Source organism: Mus musculus, chromosome 4, assembly GCF_000001635.26.
Source record: "Mus musculus strain C57BL/6J chromosome 4, GRCm38.p6 C57BL/6J".
NCBI classification, from domain to species: Eukaryota; Metazoa; Chordata; class Mammalia; order Rodentia; family Muridae; genus Mus; species Mus musculus.
Window position 1 is genome coordinate 153612230 of NC_000070.6, and position 8622 is coordinate 153620851.

General features: G+C 49.7%; 1 long non-coding RNA gene across 1 annotated transcript; it reads right to left on the reverse strand.

The window, feature by feature from the left end:
* Nucleotides 1-211: 211 nt before the first annotated feature.
* On the reverse strand, nt 212-5957 carry Gm42360. The gene is made up of 3 exons (XR_881608.1): nt 5907-5957; nt 3688-4015; nt 212-361 (listed from the first exon to the last, which is right to left on the reverse strand). It is a non-coding gene; the product is annotated as a predicted gene, 42360 (long non-coding RNA).
* Nucleotides 5958-8622: the final 2665 nt, after the last annotated feature.

Here is an 8622-nt window from a genome sequence, read left to right on the forward strand (position 1 = left end):
TGATGCCTGAGGGGTCTGGGCTCCAGATGGGGACAGAATCGCCACCTGTTGCTGATATACCTCACTCTTGATACTCTTGTTACACCCTCCCCAGGAGACTAACAAAGCCATTTGCCAAAAGTCAGGGCCATTCCTACTTCCTGTCCAAGCGAGATGCTCGTGACAGGGCTGGGACCGCCAGAGTCAAACGCAACAGAGTGGATCTCACGCAGAGAAAGGTTTATTGGGGGAAATAAATAGGATAAGACTGCAAGCTGGGCCATGAGCATCCTGGGTGGTGGCCTCTGGTATTGTAACCATGACGTTTGCTGACGGCTGACAGGCGGGGGCAGTTCCATATGAACACTGACCCTGTGCTGACCTGGGTACAGGAGGAATATCGTCTATTAACACAGATATCCTGTATCTCTGTGCTGACAGCTGCTGCAAAGAGATATCCTCTACTAACATAAGGCATTCTGTGTATCTGATAGGGAGGGGGGGACATCCTCTACTAACATAGGTATTCTATGTGTTTGTGCTAATAACTGGTAGGGAGGGGGATATCCTCTACTAACAGATATTCTATGTGTCTGTGCTGATAGCTGGTGGGGAGGGGATATCCTACTAACAGGTATTCTCTATGTGTCTATGTTGGCACCTGCGGGTTTCTGCACAGTATGGTGGGAAGAGGATAGTCTATAGAAAGACTCATGCCCCTCCCTGTGGCTATCAGACGATCACCAGCCTCCACCTGCAAAGTCAGTGTGTCCAGCAGGCATTCAGAGGTCAGAGCTGAAGCTGGCCTCCAAAGGCGAGCTGGCCTAGGCTTCCACACCACACCTGTCAAAGGGACAGGTCCAAGACAGAACTCCACCAGGCAGGAGTGGGCAAGGGTCTCACATCTTACTCCTGATGTTTTGCCCCTTTTCAAAATGGGAGGACTTTAAGTCTCCTAATTCTCAGCCTGGGTTTGAATAAAAGCTGTCCCTGTTACAATACAAGGATGGAGGATACCTGGGCACCAGATCCCCTTTGTACCAGTTTAAGCTGCCTCATGGTAAACTGATAATGTCCTGGATATGCCCTCTGGATTTCTGTAGACCATAAGATAGTGGATAGAAGATTAGACTTCTCTCCATGGCCCTGCCCCAGATTGGCCAAACTAGAAATAAATCCATTTTCCTTTATGACTCTATCTCCTAATTTAATGGATCTAAGTGCCCAAGAGCTGGAATGGCTGGTGGGTGTGGCAGCAGGTACGTGTAAACTGTGGGATAGAGGGAAGCTGTGGGATAGAGGGAGGCTCTCTTGACCATCTTGGTGTGTGTGTGTGTGTGTGTGTGTGTGTGTGTGTGCGCATTTCCTCCTAAGGCCTATCCTTGGCTTGAGGATGGAGACATCTCTCTGGTATGCTTGAGTGATCATCCTTTAGATTCCCGCTGTCTCCTTCCTCTGAGGACACGGTCCCATCGGATTGGGGTCAACCTCGTGATTCCATTCTACACTAACAACCTCCTGAAGCCTTTGCCTGTGCAGAAAAGCCACGCTGAGGTTATGGGATTCCATGTCCTGAGGACTAGACCCTTCTGGGATGGGACCACCATTGCAGATCTAGTCAGGGCTCTGGCTTCTAGAGTCGGACCGCATTCCTCCTGACCAAACCTTGGCCATTTTCCAAGACCATCAATATCCAAAGAGCTGCAGGCATTGAAACAGAAAACCAGCCGCAGGTGCACTGGCCAGCAAGCTCAGGGTCAGGAGGACGAATGTCACCATGGCTTCAGTCCTTCACACCTGTCTCAGAAGAGGCAAGACAATCCCTGCTTGGGTCATCCAGCCTTCACAAGGCTGAAGCAAACCCTCCCTGCATATCCTCTCAAAGGGAGAGACAGATCTGAGAGGAACATAAGTGGGGATTCCTGGGAAGGAACTGGTTGGAGGACTCCACTCAAAGCTGGCGGGAGCACGGAGGGAGCTGCACACATGCAGGGCTGTCTTCCTTTGTGTCCTCCTATTCAGCTGCGAGTAAGGGTGCCGTCTCCCTCCCTTACCGCTTCTGGCCCTCCAAGATAGGGCATCTGGCCATGCCTACTTGCATCTCTTGAGCCCACAAGGTGGCTCCTAGCCTCCAGCTCTGTTCTGATGCAGACAGAGCAAACCAAAAAGTGTCCATTGCAAGGGGAGAGAACCCGGGAGGTGAGGGCACTGCAGAGTGATGCTTTAGCCAAAGACCTCACTTCCCTAAATCCTCAAAGCCTTCCCATTGGAACTCAGATTCACCCCATGACACACCACAAAGCACCTAATCCTCTGCAAACAAACAAACAAAACGTTGGGCCTGGAGAGATGGCTTAGTAGTTAAGAGCACTGACTGCTCTTCCAAAGGTCCTGAGTTCAAATCCCAGAAACCACATTGTGGCTCACAACCATCTGTAATGGGATCTGATGCCCTCTTCTGGAGTATCTGAAAACAGCTACACTGTACTTACATATAATAAATAATCTTTAAAAAAAAAAGTTGGCATTGTCGACTCCTCCCCAAAATGTCACTAAGCTGTCACCCCTAGCCACTAGTCTAACCCCGTGCACCCCAGCCCCATGGGCTACCAGTTTCTACCAGAGTACACTAGCCTGCTTGAGATACGTCATCTGAAAGCAATGGTGCATCCTATTGTCTTCTAGATCCAACCGTTCTAAGAACAAGGTGTTTCCCCAAGGGTCGCCCTCCCTGTGGTGCATCCGAACCTGTCACTTATCTTGACATTTAGGTTATGAGCCTCATCTTTAATGGCTGAGCTTTCTCTCTGTCACTACTTCATTCATTTTAAGGGAAAATAGTAGCCAGGGCGTGGCTACTGCCATCCCTCCTTGATGGACAGTCGGTGGCTCCCTCTTTGATCCAAGTGTGACATCATGGCTCCAGATCACCAGACTTGTGCACAAGCTGACACAACCCTGGCGTTTGCCTTCTGTCAGTGAACCTGATTCAAATGAGAATCATGAGACAAGGGATTTCCCAACTGAGGAACTGTTCTGATTGCCCTAACTGATGGAGGATGCCCACCTGAATGTGGGTGGCCTTCTCTGGCAGCCCAGATTAAAGGGGCAGGGTTGGGAAGATGACTCAGTAGTCAAATGTAAAAACATATTGTCTGTTTTTCTTTTCCCTTCCCCTGCTCCCGGAATGACAAGTCTGAGACTAATCGTTTATTAATAAACTCCTAGGCCATAAGCTTTGCCTCATTCTCTAACTAGCTTGTAACTTATTTAACCCATCCAAACTATTCTGTGTCTACCACTTGTCAGTTATCTCTCCTTCAGTCCCAGCTGTGTCTTCCTCAGCATCTCCCTCAGGGTCTCTCCCTGGGCTTCCTTTTATTCCCTCACTATTTCCCAGAATCCTCTCTCTTCCTGCCAGTGTCCCACCTCCTACTTCCTGCCTCAGTTCATTGGCTACCGGCTTTTTTATTGACAGGTGTTGCTTATAAGAGATTCTCTTTACCGTTAAGAGCTCCCTTCACTGGGAGCTCTTCCAGAGGATCTAGACGAGGTTCCCAGCATCCCACGGCAGGTCACAACCCTCTGTAACTCCATTTCCAGGAAATCACAAACTCTTCCAACCTCTGCTGGGACGGGGGTCACGTGTGATACACTTGCATACATGCAAGCGAATCTCTCATACACAGACAACAAATGAACCTTTACCTATTGTCTTTGAGTGGCATGGTGGGAAGAGGATTCACCCTCCTCTCCGGCCTCTCCTCTCACCAGAGCTGATTCATCCTGCTAATGATGACGATGATGACTCCTTCCTTCCCCAGTGTCAAAACCATTGTTACCACACTTCCACCATGGACTGAGGACCAGTGGTTCTCCGAGAACCTTCCAGGGTGTGGAGCAGACTGGGGCTCAGCAGCCTGAGGCATGCAAGGCTTGTGGACTGAAATTCGGCCAGATTTCTGGCCTCCACAGCAAGAGAGAGAGAGAGAGAGATCGCTACTGCAGAACCAGTCCCGTTGCCAAGGCTCCCAGACTGGAAGAACAAATAGATACAGTGTTGTTAGCCTCTTAGGTGTGAGACAGCTGTTGTTACTATTTAACATACGCTGATTAAATGTTACACATGCACACACTCTCGTGCACGCACACACACACCCATCCATTGGTTCAGTTTCTCTAGAGAATCATGACTAATATAGAACACACACACACACACACACACACACACACACACACACGCCTGCCCAAAAGCTGCGTTTAAGATCAAGCACCAGGATTGCCCACATTGCTAGTGGTTCCTTTTCGGGGGTTAAGGGAGAGAGGTGTGTGCAAGCTCAGCACTGCCTTTGTCTATGAGCTAATGACTCCAAGTCTTTAACTTTAGCCCAAACAGGAGAGAGCTGCACCCCAGGCACCTCTTCATTGTTTCCGGTGGGGTCAGAGAGAGAAGGGTTGGACCAGGATTCGTCTGAGGCACAGTGACAAACAGTGACAAGATAAAAGAGAGGTCACCACATGCATCCTTTACGGTTCTGGCTCAGGAAGACTGGCTCGTCCCCACTACGTCTGCCTCCTCATCCACTCGCTGATCTGAAGGGTCCTCTCAGATTCCTGTGGCAAGAGCCCTCTACCACTCCCCTTCCTCAGCCGGAGCTGCTGGACTCGGGACATAGCAATACATTCAATTCACGAGTCTATAAAGCACAGCAGTACATTGGAGTGTACCCCTCTGGCCTTTCCTAGTGTTAATTTCTTTTCCCCAGTAACTCCCCTATTGCCCAGGAGACCAGTATAGCAGGTGAAATTGGATTGAGGCCGGACAAATTCCTTCTCCACAAGTCATTGGCTCCCTAATCCCTTCAGTAAACAGTTCTTTGCCAGACCTGGTTGCAGGAAATAAGGACACAGAGTGCTAGGCCACAGGACAAGCTGATTGAGTCACACAGACTGACTCGGGGCCATGCGAGGGCACACTGAGTGCAGAGAGTACAGAACAGCAGCCACGGGAGGCAAGTCTGTTAGGAATAAGAGCATGGGGGACTCAGTCCTGTGAGCGATACACTTGGCTCACTCGGTGATTCCTGGGTCATGAGGAGAAGGCTAACCCACTGATGAACCAGGTGGGTGCAGTGATTGGGTTTGATGGAAGACAGCAGGAAGCCATTGGGTCGGGGACTTGCTTTGGAGAGCTCCTGGTGAGGCCTTCGGGCCCTTGGGTTGAATCTTAGGCCACACCAGAGCATCCTGTGCTTCTCTGATCCCTGCCTCACACAGCAGGTGGGTGACTGTCTTAGGGTTTTACTGCTGTGAACAGACACCATGACCAAGGCAACTCTTATAAGGACAGCATTTCATTGGGGCTGGCTTACAGGTTCAGAGGTTCAGTCCAATATCATCAAGGTGGGAACATGGCAGCATCCAGGCAGGCATGGTGCAGGTGGAACTAAGAGTTCTACATCTTCATCTGAAGACTGTTAACAATACTGGTTTCCAGGCAGCTAGGATGAAGGTCTTAAAGCCCATGCCCACAGTGACACACCTACTCTAGCAAGGCCACACCTACTCCAACAAGGCCACACCTACTCCAGCAAGGCCACACCTACTCCAACAGGGCCACACCTTCTACTAGTGCCACTCCCTGGACCAAGCAGATACAAACCATCACAGTGAGCATGATACAGGTAGAGCAGAGAGAGACAGAGAGACAGAGAGACAGAGAGAGACAGAGACAGAGACAGAGAGAGAGAGAGATGCTTGCTCTTCCTTAGAGACACCAGTCTCCCTGACCACCACCTGTGCACTCAATCCTGACCCTTATCTGAACTTCTGATTTTACCCGTTTTTGACTTGTCAGACTGCCCTGGAGAGCACCTTGGTGACCCTCCCTGTCTCTGAATTGTCTGCCTCCCGCAAGCTTCTCTCACCCTCTAATCAGCCAGCCTCCAGTCCCAGATCAGAATATCCACATCTGCAGGATGGACCCACCCCTTGAGTTCCTCCCGCAAAAGGCTTTAATAACTACTGGGCTGTGGATGTGGGCAGGTGGCCCCTGAGTCACCACAGGGCACTGACACACAGTGTCACGGGGGCAGGATGAGCTGCAGACAGGGGGACTCCCTCACACTTCAGCCAGGGTGCTGTCCCCAAGCAGGTCAAGCCTCATAATACCAATTCAGGAGAAGGACACTGAAGTCCCTCATGGGAGACCTTTCTGAGACCAGTGTCACTAAAAGTGGGTCCAGGGTGTCTCCGGAGCCCCTTCCTTAAGTATGACTAGCTCCAGTTTTTCCATCTTCCCAGCATGCCACAGGGTAGTACTGTTAATACAAGGGTGAGGGCCTCTCCATGGAGGAGCAGAGACTTCCCCATCACTCCTGTCCTATTAAATACTGAAGGCCTTTCCCTCGGCACGGGGAGAAAAAGAGAGCTTGTGTGAGGGACACAGTCCTAGGCGTCCATCTTTCCACGGGCATTTTCTATTTAAAATTTTTATACAATATATTTTGATATTTTCCCTTCCTCTGAATCCTCCCAGATTCTCTCATTTTAAAAACACACACACAAAGCAAGAAACAAATTTAAAACACACACACACACAAAAATCAAAACAAACATGCAAAAGACCAGTAAGACCAAAAAAAAAAAAAAAAGCCAAAACAAAGCAAAACAAAAAAACCCAAGAAAGTCCATAAAACTAACAGCGATTTGTTTTTGTGTTGGACAACTATTCCTGGGCATGGAGCCTGTCCTGGAGTGCTGTCAATAGACCCAGTGGACTGGATCTTTTATGCCAACTTGACACAAACTAAAGTCATCTGAGCCTCAATTAAGAAAATGCCTCTGTAAAATCGGGCAGTGGGCAAGCCTGTAGGACATTTTTTTAAGTTGGTGATTGATGAGCGCAGTCCATTGTGGGTGGTTCCATCCCTGGGCAGGGAATCCTGAGTTCTATAAGAAAGCCTGAGCAAGCCAATGAGGGACAAGCCATTCAAAAGTGTAAGACAATTGAACCCTTTCCTCCCCACGTTGTTTTTGGTGATGGTGTTTCATCACAGCAATAGAAATCCCGACTGAGACACTCAGTGGCACGCCTGGGCAACGTTCTAAGCATTCTGTGTGTGCTATGCAACTTCCTAAATCCTGGAGAGGGGGCGGGGTGGCGCAGGGGCTGGGCGGGGCGGGGCAGGGGAAGGGCAGGAGATTAAAGTCCTTGGCTACCATAGGGCAACTCTTATTAGGGAAACAGACAGTAGTAGATACATAAGTAGGCTCTGTGCTGAATTTACACATTCCAGTGAAGAAGCAAACATGCACTGTGAAACATATGGGAGCTGAGGAAGGGCAGCCGGGCAGGTATTCTGGGAAAGGGGCTTTTGGTGAGGAAGCCATTCTTCATGAATAGATCTGGACCGAGGCATGGGCGAGTGATCCACCTGTATTTTGCACTTGGACTTGGAGGAGCGCATAGTAGCTTGGCTACCAGAGGTTATCTTCTGTGGAAGACTCTGGGAGTAGAGGGAATGTAAGTGAAATGTTCACACACACACACACACACACACACACACACACACACACACACACACACTTGCAGGAAGCCATGGGTGAGTTGTCCCTAGGCCCAGGGCACTCAGAGCTAAGAGACCCTCATTTGTGATGGATAAGAAGATGTGGACCATGGAAGAGGGGCAGAACTACTCATTCTAAGCTGCACTGTGTCTTTTATGATCTTTTATGTGTGATGGTTTGTAAATGTTCAGCCCAGGGAGCAGCACTATTAGGAGGTGTGGCCATGTTGGAGTAGGCATGTCACTGTGGGTGTGGACTTTAAGACCCTCATCCTAGTGGACAGTGGTGGCCCATGCCTTTAATCCTAGCACTCGGGAGGCAGAGGCAGGCGAATTTCTGAGTTCGAGGCCAGCCTGGTCTACAAAGTGAGTTCCAGGACAGCCAGGGCTATACAGAGAAACCCTGTCTCAAAACAAAACAAAACAAGCTGGGCGTGGTGGCTCAAGCCTTTAATCCCAGCACTTGGGAGGCAGAGGCAGGCAGATTTCTGAGTTCAAGGCCAGCCTGGTCTACAGAGTGAGTTCCAGGACAGCCAGGACTACACAGAGAAACCCTGTCTTGAAAACAAAACAAAACAACAAAACAACAAAACAAAACAAAACAAAACCAAAACAAAACACCATCATCCTAGCTGCCCAGAAGCCAGTATTCTGCTAGCAGCCTTCATATGAAGATGTAGAACTCGAAGCTCCTTCTGCACCATGCCTGCCTGGGTGCTGCCATGTTCCCAACTTGATAACCTCTGAACCTGTAAGCCAGCCCTAATTACATGTTGTCCTTATAAGAGTTGCCTTGGTCATGGTGTCTGCTCACAGCAGTAAAACCCTGAGACATGGTGTCTGTCCAGGTGAGGATACTGGGAAAGAATAGGAGTTAAGTTCACAGGCATCCAGTTTCCAGGCCCCCCCCCCCCCCGCTCCTCTGTAGCCCAGGGCTCCTTCCCTGCATGGCTACCACGGTTGCTGCTGAGCTCCTGACGCCCACACTCCCCACTCCTCAGATGGCTTTTGTCCCTCTCCATTCTCAGGGGGAAAGGACAGCTTTTCAAAGTCTCCTCATTTTCCAGATGACAAT